The sequence below is a fragment of the Durio zibethinus genome, chromosome 13, assembly GCF_047325235.1.
Source record: "Durio zibethinus cultivar Kanyao isolate XHJ-2024 chromosome 13, ASM4732523v1, whole genome shotgun sequence".
Classification (NCBI taxonomy): Eukaryota; Viridiplantae; Streptophyta; class Magnoliopsida; order Malvales; family Malvaceae; genus Durio; species Durio zibethinus.
In genome coordinates this window covers 18,176,485-18,200,194 of record NC_143174.1, presented here as the reverse complement: position 1 = coordinate 18,200,194, position 23,710 = coordinate 18,176,485, and the positions used below count along the sequence as shown (strand labels likewise).

At 28.2% G+C, this 23,710-nt stretch overlaps 1 pseudogene; it reads left to right on the top strand.

The window, feature by feature from the left end:
• The first annotated feature begins 14,344 nt into the window (after nucleotides 1–14,344).
• On the top strand, nucleotides 14,345–22,204 carry LOC111304075 (RNA-dependent RNA polymerase 6-like; annotated as a pseudogene).
• The last annotated feature ends 1,506 nt before the right edge of the window (nucleotides 22,205–23,710 follow it).

Genomic DNA, 23,710 nt, shown 5'->3' with positions numbered 1-23,710 from the left:
ATGTTAAGGGGATTTTTTAAGGCATTTTTTCTAAAAAAACACCTTCAGTAATTTGTTATAATTTTTTCAAAGAATTTATTAAAGGTATTTTTTGCATAATATACCTTCAATAATTCCCTCCATTCCTATCACAGGAACGGTTAGTGAAGGTGATTTTCTATTAAAAATACCTTTAATAATTTTTGTTCAGAATTATTAAAAGCATTTTTTGAGGAAAAACGCCTTTAGTAATTTCCTATTAAAATTATTTTTTGGATTACTAAAGGCATCTTTTAGTAGAAAATGCCTTTAATAATTTTCAACTAAAATTTTAAAAAAATTATTGAAGGTATTTTTTTTAGGAAAATGCCTTTAATAATAATTTTTATATTTATTCCCCTATCTTGAACATTGAAATCACGAACTATTAGTAAAGAGAATGATTAAAAGCTGCATTAATCAACCAAACCAAACCCATAAACACATTTTTATCATACTTTTGGTTTCTTTATCCTATCATCACCATCGACTTTTAATAAATCAATGACACTCACCTCTTTGTTTACTGGTATGTCTTTTTTTTGTTTACTGTATTATTTATATTATTCGATAGAGCTATTTTTTCAGTTCCTTACTATTTACATATGCATATATATATTTTTATTAATTTCACCGTAAGCATAGTCGTCCAAGCACCTTTTATTGTATGTATGCTATTTCTGTGTACTTTTCCTTAAATATTGTGGTTTGCTAAACCTTATTGTGTGATATTGTTTTGCTGAATGCTATTGTATGATATTGGTATGTTGAATCATATGCTGAATGGTTTGTTGAATTATGTTTCTAAATGATTTGCTGAAGAGTGTTTGATCACATTGCTGATTGGTTTGCTAAATGGTATTGTATGATATTGGTATGCTAAATCGTATGCTGAATGGTTTGTTGAAGGGTTTGTCTGAGCACATTACTAATTGGTTTACTGAATGGTGTTTCTGTATGTAGTATGGTATTGGTTGTATTTAATTATGTACAGTGTTAAATTTAGACGATTATTTTGTGTAATTCATATAATTATAATCAAAATCACAGGTATTATGGACTCTGAATAACATTATTCTCCTTCTATTGAATATACACAAGACACACCAATAGGCTAAAAAAGAAAGGGAAAGGGCCTAAATAAACAAATTAAAATGAGTGACACAAAAATTCACATTAACTTCAATCAAAGTAGGCAACCTGTGTCTGAAAGAGCTGCCAAGTTAGCTACTATCCGTAATAAGATTTCAATTACGTACACTAATTGGTAATGAGTTCTTGATGATCTAAAGGATGATATATGGCGATCGATTGTGGTATATTTGTTCAACTATTTCGTAAAATTTATTAAATGATCATTACATTAAAATTCAATGTGTTCATACTAATTGTATTAAATTACTTAGGAACAGTTTGACGTCCCAATTGATTGTAAAAATATTGTGTTGTAATCTACTAGAAAAGTATTCAGAGACTTTAAAAGTAGATTTATAACCTAATATATTTTATCGCTGGCTGATCAAGGTGATGTATTGGCTGTTTCATCTACTCATATGTAGATGTAGTAAGTGTTGAAGATTGGGTAGTGTTTGTTCGATATTGACTTTTAAAAGATTTCTCAATATGTAAACCCATTACTAAAAAAATTGTTTATAAGTTTTTATGCAATATATCCTTTGATCTTCATATGTGATTCACCTAATTTCTTTCTTTTGTAGAAAATCAAAGAAAACCAACGGAACATTAAGGCCAAACAATAATATCACCATTGGACAATGAGAAAATGATATGCAAATATGAAGTATGAGCTTATATGTATTCGCACACTTGTTTTATACTCATTAATGAATATTTATGAATAATCATTTATTACATTCTAATTTTTATATTATGATAATTTAATAAAAATCAGTGAACTCTGGCATCAAAGTTTCCAGATGAGATGTCTAGAAATAAGGACATCTATGAAAGAATGGATCATTTGCAGATGAAGCAACTGAAAAAATGTCAAAAAAGATTATATGTATAACTACTTTTTTAATATCATATATGATTGACATTGTGGTTGTATGCATGACCGTATACTAGCTTGTATAGATTTGTTGTTACAACCCATATTATTATTATCTTTCAAGATGATTATACTGCTAATGTCAAATCTGGTGAACTGGCAACCCAGTATGGTGAAGATCCATTGTCTTTAGCATTAGGCATTAAAGAAAGGCCTAGTTGGGTTCGTAAGGTTGTTAAATTTATCTTGCCATTAAAGTTGTTTAGTAATCAACCCAAAACCTTGTGAATGAGAAATGTACAATATAAAGCAATCATTGAACAACAACAACAACTAATTGATGACCAATAGCAATGCCTCAATAAGCAACAGTAAAGACTCACTACTTTGAAGGCCATGTTGGTAGTAATACAGCATAGCATGCCAATAGGCCAGTCTGATAGCATCATCCACATAGGACAAGCTTTCGTTGCAAGTTAGGTAGTGAACCTATCCTTTGTTACCACCCATGAAGTATGATTTTGCTTATAAGTTTACTATTAATTTGTTTATTATATTTATTGATTTGGTTTTAATACTTATATTTCTTTAAATATTGTAGCAAGATGTTGGGACTCAGAGTATGACCCTTACTCAAGCTACCATGGATGTGTTATCTAATTATTTGCTGAAGCATTTATTCGGAGAAAACTTCATAACCATTGAGTCTAAGGAAGGGTTATTTGATAAACCATCATTTTTTTTCATTGGTGTGGAGTGGGTTAAAGAATTTTGTGAACTAAATGAATTATCAGCTATTGATATTATTGCTTATATGCGGTTAGCTTATAAATACAAATATGCACATTCAATATATATTAATCTATATTATGGTGTAATACTAACTAGTATTATTAATTGTTATCATGCAGCTTTCTATACAGAGAGCTCAAAGGGAGACAGTTGATCAACATATTTAGATTCATTGATCCCAACTTCATTAGTAAGCAGAGTGACACAGTCACCTATCATGCTAATCATGTGATTGAATGCATGAAAAGACTGACTGATTATTATTTGTTCTCGTATAATGCGTAGTAAGTTATATTCCAACCTTAATTATTCAACCTTACCTAAATCTGATCTAATGTGTAATCTAAGTATATCATTGTTATTATTTTACAGTTATCATTGGGTGCTTATTATGATTGATAACAAATCTTTAACGTCATACTTACTTAATTCAGTTAATTTAACAACAATGCCTAACCCCGATATTCAAACTTTTACAAAGACGTATTACACTTTATTATATTATATATCTTCTGTTTCTTCGTAAGCAATTTTATTTATGTATTAAGTAATTTTTTCTTTTCAATTTAGGATAATATCTGCATTCGATAAGAAAAAAAAGAAACCAAAATGGGTGTCATTACCAGTAAATGTAAAATTTATTCTTTTATGTCTAGTTTGTGTAGATAAATATGTTTCCTAAACCCACTCAATTTAATTTTCAGGTATCTTGTCAATCTGGTAATATTGAATGTGGATATTATGTCCTTCGTTTTATGTGAGAGATAGTTTTATATGATTTTATGACCACACCTTTCAAGGTTAGTATAAATTTCATAAACTCGTTATATCTTCAAAAAAATAAAAAGCTAAATTATATTATCATTTATTAACATTTACTTATGATTTTTTTTAGTGGGAGGGTAAAGAAAGCTTCACAGTAGAGGAACTGAATGAAGTTTGTAAAGAATGGTGTGAGTATGTATTATCATTTATCAATGTTGATAAACCTTGAGGTTAGACATTGTTGGTTGAATGTAAATATATGAAAAACAAATTGTTGTGATGTTTTTAACATGCCATGTTGAATGGAAAATTTAAGTTTGTAGATTGGGATATTAGTTTAATATTATTGGTATACTTAATATGAATACACTATATGTACTTAATATATTATTGAGTACGATTATTTCAGAAAAGTATATTAATATGGCAACATTATCAATTTTAAATTCAAATGTGTGGTCAATTATTGAAATACAACAATGTTCATTATGTAAATTCCAAAATGTAATTCGTAGTATCACATATATAAACCAAATGTTTTCTAGGTATAAATATACAATTGACTTCAAATATTTTTTGGACATAAACCTACAACTGACTTGACATATATAATATTAAAATATTTTTTTGATGGGATTAATGAAGACATTTTTAATAAGAAATTGCCTTGAATCATTCATAACAAAATGTTATTGAAGGCGATTTTAACCAAAACCACCTTTAATAATCCCACCTAAAAATATATTGTGTGGAATATTAAAGGCGTTTGGACAAAATACGCCTTCAAGAATCTGTTTTAACTTTTTTGTATGGATTATTGAAGGTATTTTTAAAAAAATCGCCTTCAATAATACGAACTAAAAATTAATTGAATGGATTATTAAAGGCATTTTTAGCTAAAAATACCTTCAATAATCCATTCCATATTTTTTGTATAGATTATTAAGGGTATTTTTCTACTGAAAACACCTTGAATAGTCTCTACAAAATGTTATTAAAAGTGTTTTTGAAAAAAATCACCTTTAATAATCTGACAATTCAAATTTATCGTGTGGAATATTAAAGGCATTTTGAGTTAAAAACGCCTTCAAGAATCCATTTCAACTTTTGCGTATGGATTATTGAAGGCATTTTTGACAAAAATCGCCTTTAATAATCCAAAATAAAAATTTATTGATTGGATTATTGAAGGCAAGTTCGGCTAAAAATGCCTTCAAGAATCGGTTTCATATTTTTCCTATGAATTATTAAGAGCGTTTCTCTACCAAAAATGCTTTCAATATCCTCTTTAAAACTTTTTAAAGTAATTGGTGAATGGAGTTTTGCTCAAAAAACACCTAGAATAATCAATTACAAATAATCTCTGTAAAAACACAAAAAAGGCTAAAGGGAGGGATTGAACCTACTACCTTATGATTAACAGCTGTAAGATCCTAAATTTTTTATATGATATTTATTGAAGGCGTTTTTGACTAAAAACACCTTCAATAAGCCTATGAAATTTTTTGGTGAAATTATTAAAAGCGTTTCTTGTATAAAATACTTTCAATAATCTCATATATTTTTTTATAAGAGGATTATTGAAAGTGTTGTCTACCAAAAATATCTTCAGTAATTCCCTAATCAAATTTTTTAATGGAATTATTCAAGTTATTTTCTGTCAAAAACGCCTTTAGTATTCACTTAAATTTTTAAGATAGGCTTATTTAAGACGTTTTAGTCGATAAACGCTACTAATATCAAATATTGAGTGATGTTTATAAGTAACAATGCTACTGTTTGAATATTTAGTGATGTTTTGATAACAAATGCCTTAAGTTTTATAAAAACACGAAAGCTAGCGGCATTTGTAAGTGAACCGTTGCTACAAAACTATCATAATATTCCATTTTCTTGCAGTAAAAATTTAGATAAAATTTTAAAAGTCAAGAATTTACATTTATTTTCAAACATAAAATAAGTTGAATTAGAAATGAATTAAAATAAATATTAAATAATAAGATGTGAAGTAAGACTTTAAATTTTAATAATAAATTTCAATGATGAAATTCTAAAAAAAATTAAGAATGGATGATTTTATTAGAAATTCTTTAATAAAAAATTTTGTTTAAATTATCTAGAATGATAAAAAATTTAGACCAAAATTTCAATATCAATAATTCACATTTTTTCAAACAAAATATAAAAATAAAATAAGAACAAAATGAGAATAATGAAATTCTAGAATTTAACTTTAAACTTTTTTTTCATAAAATACTTAACTAATCCGAACCTGTTTGAATAAACGAATGAGTTTTTGAATATTTTTAAAGTGAGGAGAATCTTTTAAGAAATTTGTCAAAATGGAGGCAAAAACTTAAATTTATTTCTAATACTTTAAATAATAAAATTTAAAACAATAAAAAACCCTTTTAGCCAAGATAACTTTACGATAATATAAAATTAAGTAATATCATTTTTGGATGAAAGTTGTGAGGTGCTAATATTTTTTCAAATATAACTATACTCTTAAACTTAATTCTATTTAGTAAACAAGAGCTAATTCTTTTTTAAAAAATTTAGTTAAACATAGGAATTTTTTAAGAAAAATAGATTTATTTTGGTGGTCAATCAAACTTAATAAAAGTGATTGATAGTATCTCCATTATTTGGTGTTTAATAGTCAAGTTTTTAGATTTAAACATTATGATGAAGTGATAAATTTTGTAAATGAAATGAAACATAAAATTGGGGTGATTTTTTTAAATCTGTGTTTCCATATATTGTTTACTTCAAACAATTATAAAAGAAATCAAAATATTGGTATTTAATCGGAAAATATGATATTATAAAGCAATGTTCTGATTTTTAAGTTTTTTTTTTTACAAGGATATTCTAATGATTAACAAGTAAAACATTTTAAAATTTAGCCATGCATTTTAAACATATAATTACTCATAAACTTTACTAATGATAACCATATACTTTAAAATCTTGAAAAGTATAGTATCTTCAATGATTTGAAATTTGAAACTACTAGTAATATTTAATATTTAGTCTATACCTATTTATATGCAAGTCTTTGCTTACTTAGGATTACAACTGAGCTAGCATTTTTAAGTTGAGTTTAATCTAATCATTATTTCTTTAAACAAATAATTTATTTTTATTAAATGTACTTTTCAAAAAATTGAATTTAAATCTTCATACTTTTAATGTAAAAAAATATAAATATTTTTTTCATTTGTTGATATAAAAGAGATCATGATCTGAAAAAAAAAAATCTCAAATTTAAAACTCAAATTTATTAAATATCATCTTTTTAAAATATTGTATTATTTAACTCAATTGAGATAAATATTCAAAATGTTTCCTTTAAAGTAAGAATAATGGATAACATTCTCAAACCCCATGAACTCTCCAAATTTTGGTTTTCCTACTTCCCAGTTTGCACTGGCCACCACATCAAATATTGAGACCCATGTTTGGCAATAATCCCTGTGAGAAGAAGATTCATTGGAAAAAGGGAAAAAAAATTGGGATGCCTCAAAATTTTATTATATTTAATGCAAAAAAATTATTTGACAAATTATCATTGGAATTTTTTAATTGTTTATACTTAAAATGATTAAGATTTAAATTTTAAAACAATAATATTTTATAAATAAATCACGCAATTAATAATAAATTTTTTAATTTTACAAAAGTAATTTTTGTTGGCAAATCAAATATTAGGACCGCAAGAGAAGATTTGTAACTTTAATAAAAAAAAATCTTAGTTCAAACTCCTTCAACCATAATTCAATGATTTTTGTATTGTTATTATTTGTTAAAGTGTTATTTGGTTCATTGTTTAATAAAAATTTATAATCAATTAAAAATAAATAAATAATTAAGGTATACTGTTTATTATAAAAAAAATTAATCTATGTAAAATAAAATCATGAATTTTATTTATAATCCTTCAAATATAATGTTAGTACTTTTTTTTTTTTCATTTCTGAGATTAATTTTGAAACCTCCTTCAAATCAAGCATCATCATAAAAAATAAAGAAAAGAAATGACAAAGGTAAAAGAAATAAGCAATTGGAGAACTCAAAAAGTTGTGTCTCTTTCCTATGCTAAACAATTTTTTTGGTTTATTTCATCATGAAATACCTAAAAAAAAAAAGACAACAAAAGCACACTTCTTTTTGATTGCGTCATCTCTGTTACTCTCAATTCATTCTTTAAACTAGCAAAAACTTTGCTTTCTGTTTCTCTTTGTCTTTCTTCTTTGTTGACTTCAGCCAAACCTCTCAAGTTAGCAGCTTTTCTAGCAACCCATTTTCTTGTTTTTTTCAGGATTAATTTCGTTTGTTTTTTTTTTTTTTTCTGCAATTATCACATTTTGTTACTAGATTCTGTTTGAAAGAAAAATGGGAAATGGGATTTGCGTATTTCAAATTTTAATTATATTATGTCAATTTTGAAGAATTTTCTTTTTGTTTCTGTTATTTCCTAAATGATTGATTGGCTCTTATTACTTGATCCTTAAACACTGCTTTCATGTAACGTGATTTAGTAGAAGATAAACAGATTGAAATTTCATTCTAATAGACAGAAACAGATTTGCAATGAAGCTCAGACATAGTATTGTTTGTTCGGAGTCCTGGTCTTTTTAAAAATTCAAGCTTTCTGTATTCGAAAGAATGAAATAAGATGTAAGGTTTCTCTTTATATTTAAGTGCTGTATAAGTTTTAAATAATAATGTTTTTATGAATGAAAATAATGAGAGAAGAAGGTAAGAAGAAAAAAACTTACAGAAATACGTGATTCATGATAATGGCCTACATTCATGGAAAAAAGGTATAAAGATCTACATTGTTAATATTTTGACTTGTATGAAAAAGTACATAGAACTTTTATATTTACATAACAGACATTCACTAATTAAATAAAGAATCTAATACGATATCGTAATTAAATTATAATTTTAGATATTATTTTAATTATAATATTATAATTTTTAGTATTATATTTGACTACATATGTATAATATTACATAATATTACCTTTAATACCTTCCATCAAACTTACTAGACGTCAACTTGAGTTTGTTAATTAAATCTTGAAAATGATCAAGAAAATATGTTTGAGTTTGCATCCTTTCAAAAAAAACTTTCATACCTTGAGAGTCACAAATTATAATTATTTCCATTCAAAATAATAGTAATTGGCTTAAAGATGTCATATTTCTCCGGTTTTTAACTAGAACTAGCGAAAACAAAGGTTGAGATTGTTAACTTGAACATGTGACAAGTTCGAAGTTGATATGGCATAACACGTACCAAGTTCGAAACTAAAGTGGCATAACACGTAATAAAATTTAGAGATTCTGTGGCAGAATACGAGGCTCATTACAAGAGATTAGATTTTTAGTAGCTTTTTTTTTTTTTTTTTTTTTTTTTACGTTAAGTGACGTTTATAAATGTCATTAAAAGATTAGTGACATTTATTAAGAACGCTGCTAAGAGTGTCGGTTATACCTGTGTTAGAGAAAATAGTAGCATTTTTTGAAAATGCTGCTAAGTTTGAGAACAAATGCCATTAAATTTAACGATGTTTGTTTTCAGAAATACTATTAAATTTAGTGGCGTTTGTTCTTAAAAATATCACTAAATTTAACAATATTTATAGTAGAAAGCACCACTATATTTTGGCATTTAGTAGTGTTTTTAGATACAAATGCTGCTAAATTAATAAATTTATTTTTTAAAATTTTCTTTTAATATTGATTATTATCATTAAATAAAAAATATTTAAAAAATAAAAACGAACTTAAATTCATAAACTAAATAATATAAATACAAAATTTATTCCAATATGGATGGAATATAAAGTTTAATACATGCAATAACATTTAAATTATTTTAGTACATTAACCAAAAATCTAAAATGTATGAAATTGATGACTTCATAAATTTGGTATACTATCATTTGATGAAAGATTTTTCCCGCCTTGGTCACCAGCGTGTTGAAGAACCTAATGAATAAAGTAATGCAAGTTTTAACACTTAATAATAAGCTATTTTTTATATTAAAAAATATAAATAGTTACTAAATATAATATATGAGTTGGTGGACCTCCTAGATTAGTTCCTAAAAATTATTGTTGCACAAAATTCAAAGAGTGTCAAATTGATTATGCAACTGCTAAAATCTTGTATGCTTTTGATCCATTTTAACATGTTCTTCTTCAATTTTAACATGCTCATGTTCAATTCTAGCACGTTCTTATTCTCTTTCTATTTTCATTTGCGTGAAAACGTTATTGTATAGTTTGCAATCTATCTTGTAATATGGAGATGTCTTATGAAAACTGACTTGTTGAGAATGTAAATTACTGATAGCTACATCCATAGTAGCTAGATGGTGTTGGATCCAATCTAAGGCGTTGAATAAATACCCAAATTCATGTTAACACGTAACAATTTTTTAGTAATTTCAAAAATATTCTATTGAAAAAAAAACTAAACCTAAAATTTCATTCATGTTTGTAACTAAATTCAACGTTCAATTTCAAGTTTTTCAAAGAAAAACCTATTTCTTTCACTTTCTGTTCTATCTTGATTTTTTCTCACCAACAAAAAAAAACCAAACTCAAAATTGCAATAACAAAATAAATTGGTAAAAAAAAAAGAAAAAAAATGGCCAAATATTAAAGTTGCTAATGTTGAAATGAAGCTTACCAATAGAGCTTGAACGACGGTGGGAAAATAAATCAAACAAGAAGTTTAAGAATTCAACCTAACAAATCAAATAAGAAGTTTAGGGATTTGACTCAAAATACAAGAAAACTAACTTAAAATTTGTAAAAACAAAAGATAAAAAGATAAAAATTGACCACAAAATGATTGAAACTTAGGCAAAAAATAAGAAAAAAGCAACCCAAAATGAGTAGAAATGGAATAAATGAATAGGAGAAAGAAAAGCAGAAAGGGGATCTCGCGGGTTTGAAATTTAAGAAAAATTTAATAGCGTTTTCTTATAGAAACGCCATTAACTTTCTTAGCATATATGATGGTAATTTAAATAACCTTATTCAATTAATTGAATGGGGTTATTCAAGGTATTTTTTTTGTCAAAAAAGCCTTAAATAATCTCCTCCAATTTTTATAAGGGTATTATTCAAGGCATTTTGATAAAAAACGCCTTGAATAATCTCCTTTCATTTTTTTTTTTAGATTATTCAAAGTATTTTTGATCAGAAAATACCTTGAATAATCCCTTACAAAAAATTGAATAGGGTTATTCAAAGCATTTCTAGTAAAAAACACATTTAATAATCTCCTCCAATTTTTTTTAGGATTATTTAAGACGTTTTTGGTAAAAAAATGCTTTGAATAATTTTTTTCCATTTTTTTGGGGATTATTCAAGGTATTTTTGGCTAGAAAATACCATGAATAATCCCTTACAAAAAATTGAATGGGGTTATTTAAAGTGTTTTTGACTAAAAAGCCTTTGAATAATCCCTTTTCATTTTTTTGGGGATTATTCAAGGTATTTTTTTGCCAAAAATACTTTCAATAATCCCCTCCCATTTTCTTTGGGGATTATTCAAAGTGTTTTTGGTCAGAAAATGCCTTGAATAATCTTTTATAAACAATTAAATGGGATTATTCAAGGTATTTTTGGTCAAAACCACTTCAATAATCCCCTCAAATTGTTTTTGGGGATTATTCAAAACGTTTTGGGCTAGAAAATTCCTTGAATAATCCCTTACAAAAAATTGAATAGAGTTATTCAAAGTATTTCTGATCAAAAACACTTACAAATTTCCCCTTCAATTTTTAATTGAAAGGGACTATTGTAGGTATTTTTGACCAAAAATACCCTCAATAATTTCTTTTAATTTATAAAAGTCAAAGTATATAGCGACATTTAGGTCAACAAATGCCACAAAAATATATTTTTAGTGGCATTTTTAAATTCAAATGCCATTATATAAGAATTTAGTGACATTTTATAAAAAAATATCGCTAACCCTATAAAAACACAAAACTTTGTGGCATTTATTTAAAAACACCGCTAAAAAACAGTTACTAAATCTTTATTTTCATGTAGTGGCTAGTTTAGAAGCTTATGTGGCGTAACATGTAGCAGGTTTAAAAGTTAACGTGGCATCATACGTAACAATTTCAGAATGTCATGATAGAACACATGACAGTATAGAGATGCTGTGACAGAACATGTGGTAAGTTCAGGAGTTGACGTTATTGTTTGTGTAAGATAAAAAAATGAAAAGGATACATAACCTAAAACAAGGTTTTAGATAGAAACTAAACATACAAGTTAGGCTCTAAAACTATGTTAAGTTTTAAATGATAGTGTTTGTGTGAATGAAAATGAGTAAGAGAAAAGGCAAGAAAATAAGAACACAAAAAAGAGGTGATTTGGCCATGATGGACTACATTCATTGAAGAAAGACCCAAATGGTTACATTGTTAATGCCATGATGGACTACATTCATTGAAGAAAGACCCAAATGGTTACATTGTTAATATTCTTACTTATATGAATGAGTACATAGAACTCTATTTATATATGGAGGACTCTCACTAATTAAGAAAAGGATCTTGTACATAAAACCTCATTTATATGTAAAAAACTTTCATGGATTAAGAAAAGGATCTTATACAATATTGTAATCATATTATAATCCTAAAAATTATTCTAATTATAATATCATAATCCATAATACGTAATAATTGAAATGAATTTTATTTTACATCTATTTGACATATTTTGTAAAGTTAAATTTTTTTATCTTGAATGAATATGTGGAATTCAAGAATAATCACAAAAGAGGAGATCTATACATATGCAAATTCAATAGTACAGGGATGAAGTTTTTCGTTTTTTCTCTTTAATTCTTGATTAAAGAATAAAAATAAAGTTAAATCATTGTTTTTCTATTATTAATGGTTAGTCAAACTCATTTGAAAATATGAGGAAGATGCTCTTTAAGGTTTCAATTGCCATCAAATATTATGTCTTTGCCATTTTGGATGCACAAAGCTCTAACCTTTGAGCCAATTGTAGTGCTTAATTGTTTTAGAGTCCAACTTGATTGTAAGACATTTAGACTCCATTTGTTTAATAGAAAATGACTTTTGAAAAATAATTTTTACATTTTCAAATATTTGTTTGACAAAGATTGATTGGTCAACAAAAAATCAGGTAAATTTTTTGAAAATTACATAAAGACAATTTTTTTAAAAAAATTGTTTATCAGTGAAACTACTTATCAATATGTTTGAACATAATTTTACTCAAGTCAAACCTTGTACATGACTTTTTTAAGCTTAAACTTAATTTGACCCGACTCAAAATATTATTATATTAATAAATAATAGTTTTGTTTAATTTTGCTTAAAAATTAAAATATTAATGTTAAAAGTCTTTTAATATTTTAATTCTAAATATTTTAATAACTTTACTCATATAAGACTTTGAAAATAATATTTTAAGCTCGAATTTGATTTAATTTGACTTAAAATATTATTATATTAATAAAAATATTTTATTCAATTTTAATTAAAAAATTAAAATATTAACATCAAAAGTCTTTTGTTAATTCAATTTTAAATATTTTATTTTGTATATTATTAAACATAAATATTTCTAGTATTTCAATAATAAATAGTATTATATTATTATTTTAATAATAACATATATAATATTTTTATTATTTTAATAATTAATGTTAAATAAAATAATAACATTATTTTCTTAATAGGAAAATAAAAAATAATTTCTAATTTTTTTAGTTTAAAATATATTATTTTTTATTTTTATTTATTAAGGTATTTATATTACTATTTTAATAAAAATTATAAATAAAAATATTTTTGTTATGATTTAACAATAGATATTTTAAATATAAAATATAAATATTTTATAGTAAAAATATTTTAATAATAAATATTACTATTTTAATATTAAAAATAGTATTTTAAGAATAGTAATACTATTTTAAATATTTTAAAATATTAATATAAAAATAATAAATAGTTTTATTTTAAGTATTTTTATATTAATATATAATATGTTAATATTGCATATTATTATTAAAATATAATTATTATTGAATATTAATAATTTTAGTAATAAATAATTTTAATATACTTTAATAATAAATAATTTTAATATTTTAATAGTTATATTAATATTATTTGAAAAAAGAAACAAAATTTCTAGAAAACAACCAAATAACAAAAAATATTTTTATTAACTAATTCAAATAACAAAAAATTTCTACATTTTCAAAAAATATTAACATTTTTCAAAAAATATGAACATTTTTCAAAAAATATTTTCTAAAAATTAATTTTAACGAAACAAATGGAACCTTAAAAGATACTATGGTTTGAAATTTGAAACCCTCCTTTCCCTTTTTTTAGTTCCTTTATTTTTCACTAACTATGATGCACATGAATGGCTTTAATTTCATGGGTTGTTACTAGCAAGCTGATGTCTATAATTTTCCCCCTAGATAAAATGCTTTTGGGAAGAGAATGCAGGGTAGCATTTATACTATTTAGTAATTTTTTTTCACTATTATCTTTTAAATAAGCATGTAGTCATAATTCATAAAGTAAACCATAACAAAAGAAATTTACCCTGTATTTTTGCTGAGTATCTTAATGTTATTTTGCTTAGTTGTTGGGAAGGCGTAAAAGAAAATTAAAGTGTATTTTTAATCCATAAATATGGTTGAAGTTTGCATGCAGATTTATAACTTTGTGTTCTTTTCTTATAATCATGTTTTTCCTGAATATGTTGTGTCAGGTTTTTGTTCAGGAATTTGCTTGGTATGAATCCGAAATGGTTAATTTTCTTGAATCTATGGAGTCAGAAAGACGTGAAAAGGACAAAGTGGTGATGCAAGGTAGTGTTGGTGGATTTACCAGACATGTCAAAACCAAAGATCTGACGGAGTACTTGGACAATAAAGTTGGAGTTGGTTGGAAATGTAGATTGAAGACTTCATGGAAACCACCAGAGTCCCATCACAACTTTGAGATTCTTGACACTACAGTTATCCAAAAAACAAATGACTATAAGAAGGTGGAGACCCATGCGTATGTTCATTTTGCCTCCTCTCTAACAGTAACTTAGGCCGTGGATGCTGCTGCTCTTACTGAGCTTGTCTTCAACAATCAGCTATTGAAGGTTAGTTTAGGGCCTGAAAATCCTTATTACTTGAATCGTTGGAGGAGAAGTACGATGCCCTTTAAGTTACCTAATGTCTCCCTGGAGATTGGAACCCTACCTAGTCGACATAAGTTCTTTGTTGGCTGGAAAGGACCTCCTCCTAAGGTTGATTTTCTTGTGGATCCTTTTGATGGCACCTGCAAATTTTGTTTCTCTAAACATACAGCCTTCTTATTGAAAGGCACAACTGAGCATGCAGTGATAAAATGTGACTTTAAGGTGGAGTTCTTGGTGAGGGAGATTAATAAGATTAAGCAGTACACAGATCCAACATGTTTAGTAATGATCTTACAGGTGGCTTCTTCACCTTGGGTCTGGTATAGAACTGCTGATGATGAGATTGAAGAATCAGTTCCATTTGATCTGTTGGAAGATGATGATCAGTGGATCTGGACCACAGATTTTACCCCTAGTGGAGCTATTGGTCGTTGTAATACATACAGAGTCATAATCTGTCCTCGTCCTTGTGTAAAGCTGGAGAAGGCCATGGATTATCACAGAGAAGGAAGAGGGGCAGTGGATTACCTCAGAGGGCCACTTAGGATCAGTGATGAACCTGATTTTGGGAGGTCCATGTCAAATCCCTTCTATTATATTGATCACAAGGAAGGGATTCCCTTTGAAATAATGTTTTTAGTGAATGTTGTAATGCGCAAAGGCATATTCAATCAGGATCAATTATCAGAGGACTTCTTTAATCTACGGAGAGACCAACGAATGGAGGTAAATGTGGCTGCACTAAAGCACATCTATTCCTATAGACGTCCAGTGTATGATGCCTATAAGAGGTTGAAAGTTGTCCATAATGGGCTGCTGAGGAATTCTAAACTTTTTGAGAACCCTAAACAGTTGGATGATTTCGTTGAAATCAAAAGATTGGTTATTAGTCCAACCAAAGCTTATTGACTTCTTTCGGAAATTGAGCTTTAAAATAGGGTTCTCAGGAAATATAAAGAAGTCGCAGATTGGTTTTTAGGGGTCACATTTATGGACGAAGGCATGCAGACAATTAATGCTAATGTGCTCACTCACTTTGCAGCTTTAATTGTAAGGGATGTGACGTCTACCTCTTTTTCTCAGAAAACGCGAGTGTTCAAAAGGGTAAAGTCTATTCTGTCAGATGGATTTTACTTGTGTGGTTGCAAACACTCTTTCCTTGCTTTCTAAGCCAATCAATGGAGAGACTATTCCGCCTGGTTTTCTGCTGAAGATGGAAAAATAAGCGTGCTTCAAATTATAGGTTGGACATGGAAGTTTAGAAACCGAAATATTGCTAAATGTGCTGCCAGGATGGGTCAATGCTTCTCATCAACGTATGCAACAGTGGAAGTTCCTTCAACAGAGGTCAACCCTGACCTTCCAGATATAAAGAGAGATGGATATGTGTCCTCAGATGGGATCGGTAGGATCACTCCTGATCTTGCAATGGAAGTTGCTCAGAAATTGAAGCTGAACCTAAATTCTCCTTGTGCCTATCAAATTAGATAATCTGGTTGTAAAGGGGTTGTGGCTTGTTGGCCAGAAGAAGGTAATGGGATCCGTCTTTCTTTTGGGCCCAGTATTGATAAGTTCCAGGCTGATCACACAACACTAGAAATCTGTTCTTGGACAGGATTTCAGCTTGGCTTCCTGAATAGGCAAATTATTGCATTGCTATCAGCATTGGATATGCTAGATGAAGTATTTTGGGGAAATGCAAAATACCATGGTCTCTAAATTAAACAAAATCCTTGTGGACACTGATGCAGCATTTGAATTTCTCACTTTCATGTACTGAGCAAGGGAATACTCCAACTATCATGCTGAGTGCAAGTTTGAAGCCTCAACTAGAGCCTCGTTTAAGAGGAATGTTGACTTGTGTGATAGCATCACAGCTTTGAGGTCTTAGGTTGTAGATACTTAATTTTGTCTGAGTAAAATCTGTCAATTTGTGAAGTTTTTAAATTTTGGCTTAATCTAAATCTAACATTTATTTAATTTTAACAAGTTTTTAAGATTATAATTAAGATTAATTTGACTTAAATGACTCGATATCAAATTTAGTCAAACTTAATCAAATAAAATAAAACTTAAACAAAATACGATCAAAATGATTAGAACTTGGGTTAACTTTTCAAAATTCACAACTAATTGAAATTAATATGATTTTAAATTAAAATTCATGATCTTAAAGCATTAAAAAGTTTGATTACACTTCGAAAAGTGTAAAATTATTAAAATGCTCTTAAAAATATTTTCGTAATTTAGCTTTTTCGAAGTTGAATTATTGTGAAAGCTTTCAAGTCATAATTTTATAATATTTTATTATTTTTGATATATTAAAAACTCATATCACACATTGAAAAGTGTAAAATTATTAAAATACTCTTAGTAGTATTTTTGTAAATTAACTTTTTTGATGTTGGAATTTCCTAAAAAGCTCTAGATCATGATTTTATATTATTTGATAATTTTTGAAATATTAAAAACTTTATTATACTTCGAAATGTGTGAAATCATTAAAATACCCCTAAAGGGTATTTTTATAATTTGACATTTCTGAAGTCAATTTTTCATAAAACATTTTAGATCATGTTTTTAAATTATTTAATGATTTTTTGTATGTTAAAAACCTTAACAGCATCTCGAGAGATGTATAATTACTAAAATACACCTAAAGGATAATTTCATAATTTGACTTTTTCGAAATCGGATTTTCATGAAAACTCTCAAATCTTAATTTCATATTATTTAAAGTTTTTTTGTGCTTCAAAATAACAAAAATGAGAAAGAGAGTATTCTTTTCCAAAAAAATTGCTTAGAAACCGAAAACTTTCTAATAAAGGGTAAAATGATTTTTTTACTTGGTTCCAACAACATTAAAAATCCAATATTTAGTAGCAAGCATTCTCCACCATAGAATGAACTTGAGAGGCTGGATCTAAGAGTGAAAGGTGGCTCATTGCAAAGAAAACAAGAGAAAATTTTTAACCATTATATGGACTTCCAATCCAAAGGCTTGCAAGCATTTAAGGGGAGATATTTTTTCTTTTTATGAGGACTGGGAAATGGATGGTTTTGGAAGAACAAGCAACAACTGAGAGGTGGAAAAAAAGGAGAAAAAATAGAAAAATGGAAAAAAATGGGAAAAGCTTATGAATGAATAATTTTTACTAGTTTCCTTTCTTGCATTTTATTTCATTTCATTATATTTTCATATCATTTTCATATTGTTTATCCATTAATTTTTTTGTGTTTCTTGAGAAAATCCATAGTTGTTCATCTTTAAATCCAAGCTTAATTCAAGTTTTCATTTAACTAATCAATAGTTGTGTTTAAAGCTAAAAGGATTAAGAAAAATCAAACAACTACACCATTGTTATGTTCATGGGAGGTTTGGCCAACTTCTATTTCTCCCTTGGCCAAACCTCCATTGGTTTGATTTATATGATTTTCTTGCCTTAAAAAATTAATGGATGTTTAGAGTATTATTTTATTTGTTGTTTGTATCAATGTTGGTAAGTTTAGTAGTTTGTATAATATTGGTTAGTATCTTTATTTTTATGGTTTCTCATTTTATTGGTTTACTACATGTTTGATGAAATTTCTTTTATGATTGTATTTTTAGTTTGTTTTTCGAGTTTTCTATATGTTTGATGAATTCTTCATGAATAAAAAGGTTTGATTAATAGTTTTTTTTTTTTTTTTGTGATTGTATGTTTATTTGTATGAATTTCAAAACAAAAAAAAAAAATGATGGAACATGTTTTGAAGAATTTTTTTAAAAAAATTTATTGTTTGATCCATTTTCATTATGGTTTTACATGCATATTTAGTTTGTAATATAGTTTTAAGGTGTTTAGATTTTTAATAAGTTTGTTTCATATTCGTGCAATTTTAATGCATTAATATTTATATTTTTACCATTGGTATTTTTCTTATTTATTTTTGTCATATGCATTTTTCATGAAACTTCAAACCATCATGAAACACTAAACCATTCCTATGAACCCCAAACCACCCTCTAAACCCTAATCCACCATCTAAACCTTAAACCATCATCTAAACCTTAAATAATTGTCCAAACCTTAAACCCTAATCTAAACTCTAAACCTTAAATCAAATTCTAAATTCTAAACTAAAAAATCTAACCTTAAATCTTAAACCCTAAACCAAACCTTAAATTCTAAAACAAATCCTAAAATCCTAAATTTGACCCGAAACTAACCATAAATCTTAAACCAAACCATAATCCATAACCTAAACCTTAAACTAACCCAAATCCTAACCTAAACCATAAATCAACCTTAAATATTAAAACCAATCTTTGATCCTATTTATACATTTGCATTCCATTTTATTTTGTTACATGTATTCTTAAATTATCATTCTTAAATTGTCATTCATTCACATTTTATCATTCATGTTTAATTGTCATGCATTCATCATATAGTTATTATATTCATGCATATTATGCATATGTTTTCAAAAATGAGTTTTCAAAAAAAATATATTTTTAAATAAGATAATATCTTAAACAAATATAATTATCGAGATTTAGTCTAAATATAAAAGATTCTTCATGATTATTATTTATGTAAAGTGTTATATAATTTGAAAAATTTTAAATTAAAGATATTTTTGAACTTTTACATAAAATAGTGAAAGATGTGTCTTGATACATAAGACATTTTCACTTTGTTTCAAAAATTAAAAATTTTGTTTTTAAAATGAGAAAATTTATTTTTTTTCAAAAGATAAAAAAATTAAAGTTTTTGAAATAAAAAATATTAATTTTTAAATACTAAAGTAGACCATTTTTATTAAAATTTTAAAAAAATATATAATTAATTAATATCATTTTTAACCGATGTTGTGAAAGTATTAATATTTTTTTCATATAATTGATTTTCGAATTCAACTTTAATTTTACATATCTCAAAATATTTTTTTATAAAATTTTAAATTAATTTTAAATATTTTATAAAAAAAATAAAATTTTTAAATGATTAATCGTATTTAAAAAAATATTAATGGCAATTATTCACATTTGATTTTTGTTGAAAATATTTTTTTAAACCTTTTTTTTTTTTTCATTTCCCATCATCGACGTACGCGCACTTTCCGATGCCGAAACGTCACGACATAGGGAAAAAGCTAGGATATTTGTTCCTTCAGGAAGGTGGTTGATGGGTGTCTTGGATGAACTAGGAGTACTTGAACAAGGTCAGTGCTTTATCCAACCGTCCAATCCATCTATAGAAAGCTGCTTCTAGAAACATGGCTCTAGGTTTGCTGAAACAAAGAAAAACTTCGAAGTGATTAAAGGATTGGTGATTATAGCTAAGAATCCTTGTCTTCACCCTGGAGGTACAAGGATTCTAGAAGCAGTCGATGCCCCTGGTTTACAGCATTTATATGACAGTCTGGTTTTCCCTCAAAAGTGTGAGAGACCCCATACAAATGAAGCTTCTGGAAGTGATCTTGATGGGGACCTTTATTTTGTCACATGGGAGGAACTTCTTATCCCCCCTAGCAAAAGAGCTTGCCACCCATGCCGTATGACCTTGGTGAGCCTAAATTGTTGCAATGCCCAGTCACTCATAAGGTAACTGTTTGTTGTCTTTGGGCATTGCAACAATTTAGGCTCACCAAGGTCACTGCTGCTTTTCCAGAATTGTTCTAATTTTATTTCCATTCTTCAAATACATTATATAAAATACTAGTACTCCTGAACAAAATCCTCCTATTTGTTACTGCAAACTTATTTTTTTTCTGGTATGCTGATTGAACGCTAGTATCAAAGGGAATGTTGCAATTGAAGAAATACATGGTTGAGTACATGACTATATGTTGCTAAGTTATTATTCTTTATGGTTTAATAACCAGCTTAGTCTTTCTTGTTTAAATGGCATTATGCAGTTAGGCATTGATCTGTTAGGGAAGGCACTGACTGTTTTTGAAATGGTTTATTTTGTCACCGGTAAATCTTGTCTTACTATAATTTCCGTAGGAAGATATGAACAAAAATGAGGTGGTAACACAAGTAAATTCTGGAGCATAATATATTACAAATGCAGGACAAGTGAGTTTTGGATTTGTATCATGATGAATACCTTTTTTTGAATTCCTAGTGTGCAAAAGATAAAATCTTCAAATGGGAGAAACTGGAGCGAAATTTTGGGAATAAAGTAGATATATTCCTGAGTAAAATATATCAAATTGGCAGGGCTAGTTAGTTAAGGATTTGTACTCTGATGAATGAACTATTTCAAATTCCAGGTAGGTGAAAACGAAATCTCTGGACTTTTTAACTCACGTATGCTCTACAGGACATAATAGAATTTTTATTTTGCAGAAAACATGGTGAATGAGAGAACCTGGGGAGCATTTGCAATGCACACGTGGTTCATGCTGACCTTAGTGAATATGGTGCTCAAGATGAGAAATGTTTACATCTTGCAGAGTTGGCAGCTACAGCTGTTGATTTTCCAAAAACTGGGAAGATTGTGTCAATGCCTGCTCAATTAAAACCAAAACTTTACCCACATTTTATGGGTTAAATTGTACCTATCATACAAATCAAGAAAAATTTTGGGAAGACTATATCGTCATATCAAAGATGTGTATAATGAAGATATCTCTGAATCTTCCAAGCTCAATCTTGATGCTAATGATATAAATTATGATGCACAACTTGAGGTTACAGGATCTGCTGACTACATTGCTGATGCCTGGGTTAAAAAGTGCTCCTATGATGCGCAGCTGATTGGACTGCTTGGTCAGTACAAAGTTAAGAGGGAAGAAGTGCTTGCAACTGGGCACATCTGGTCCATGCCCAAATAGACCAGTCGGAAGTTAGGGAATCTGAAGGAGAAGCTCAGTCATTCTTATGGTGCCCTGAGGAAAGAATTTAGGCAAAATTTCGAGAATATGGACTCGGATTTGCAGCAGCTTAATGAGGATGAGAAGAATGAATTGTATGAAAAAAAGGCGTCAGCATGGTACCAGGTTACTTACCATCCTAAATGGGTAAAAAAGACGTTAGAGTTGCAGAAGTCTGATGGTGTAGTGATGTTGAGCTTTGCTTGGATTGCAGTTGATTACCTTTCTCGAATAAAAGTTAGGTTCCAGGGGACGAGGAATGTTGACTTTGATAAGCCTGTCAACTCTCTAGTAAGGTACCTAGCCGATAGAATATGACCAGCATTTGACTGTTTCGGCAGTAAATTCTTTTGCTTGATCAGAATTCTGGGTGGCAAGGCCACTTTGTCATTGTTGAAAGATAAGCTGTAATATCGATATCTTATGTAGTACATTTCTGCTGTCTGAGCTGTTACTTATCATTGCTATGACCTACGTGATTATTTAAAGATGATTTCCATGCTTTGTTTTGAAGTTTGCTTATGTAATAATGTTGTTGAATTTTCTTGCTTTGGTTTATGTGATTATGGAATTAATTCGGTAAGTGAAATAGCATCTGATTTTGGATAGTTCTGAGTTGTGTTAAGGCGGGCTGGAGTACTACCAACAAGCAGGAGATTGGATTATTTTATGGTCCCAAATTTTCATTTATTTCTGTGTTATGAATAGTAGAGAAGTTTGGTCTTTCAACTCATCTAAATTGATTTTTCTTGTGAGTGCATTTATTGCATCGCCGATGGCCCTCCAGATGCTTTATTAAACAAAGAATTCTATCGTATTCATCTTTTTCGAAGAGTTTCTCGAGTCTAGGCATAGATGGTCCGTTGCAATTCTGGTTGGTTCTCTTATATGAGATGAATAACTGGAAGTTGGTTGTGCAGTTCAGAATGTTTAGCTAAATGGTCCTTGCGGGCCATTCACTATCTTCTTGGCCATGCTAACGACATGGGTATTTGGTGATGACCTAGATTAAAACTTTGTAGCTCACAGGTGCATAGGAAGGAAAGTTATTTGATATTTTGAGGTCTTTCAAGGGCCATGAATGAAGGGGCTGCCTAGATGAGCCATTGGCCTTTCTGTTGGCTTCAGTTGCCGTTGCACAAAGCTTATTACCTTGGAGACTACAGAAGAAGTTTGCCCCACCCGTACCTTGTCTTCTTTGGTATTGCTGCCACTCTGCCTATTAAAGAAAGACTAAAGGGGCTTCCTGCCTAGACTTTACATTTAAGAAAACAAAACTATATACGAGCAGTAAATCTAGTCAATTGACTTCTGATTTGTTGCCTTTGTTGAATTAATTTGATCAAAACAAATTCAATTTCCCATTGCATAAAGGAGATTATTGTTCCATCCATCTACAGATGGCGGTGACGACAACCCAAGGCACAGTTCAAATCTCTACTGGAGGCTTTAATCCTATCAGCCTTTTGATTCTATCTTTCTGTGTTTTCCAGAATTCCCATGACACCAGAAACATGTTCAGATCAAGCTTTGGAATAAGAAAGGGTTAAAAAGAAACAAATCAAATTCCAAATATCACCTCAGTTGCTTCACTTATCCGTATCCTTGACTATTTTAACTTTAAGTCTAAATTTTTTTATTCATTCTGGTAATTGAAATTCTAAGCCTTTATAATTAGACCTTCATAGGTGAATTAGGTGATCGGGGAAATTGGAAAAATATAAGGAATACAATGTCTCAAGGGCTCAATTAGTCATTCAGCGTGCGGGTCTTGCTCGAGTGGTGCACAAAGTTTTTCAAGCTCAAATCCAGTTTAAAATATTATTTAATTAATAATAATTGTTTTATTTTATTTTATTTTTAAAATATTAAATATTTATATTTTAAATATTAAAATTTTTTAAAAATATTTTCTTATCTCTTGAGCTGAGCAATCGGGCCTTAAGCAAAATTTTTTAGAAAAATTAACCGGACCTGACACAGTCCAGCCCATACCATGAAACACCTTTGGTCTCAAAT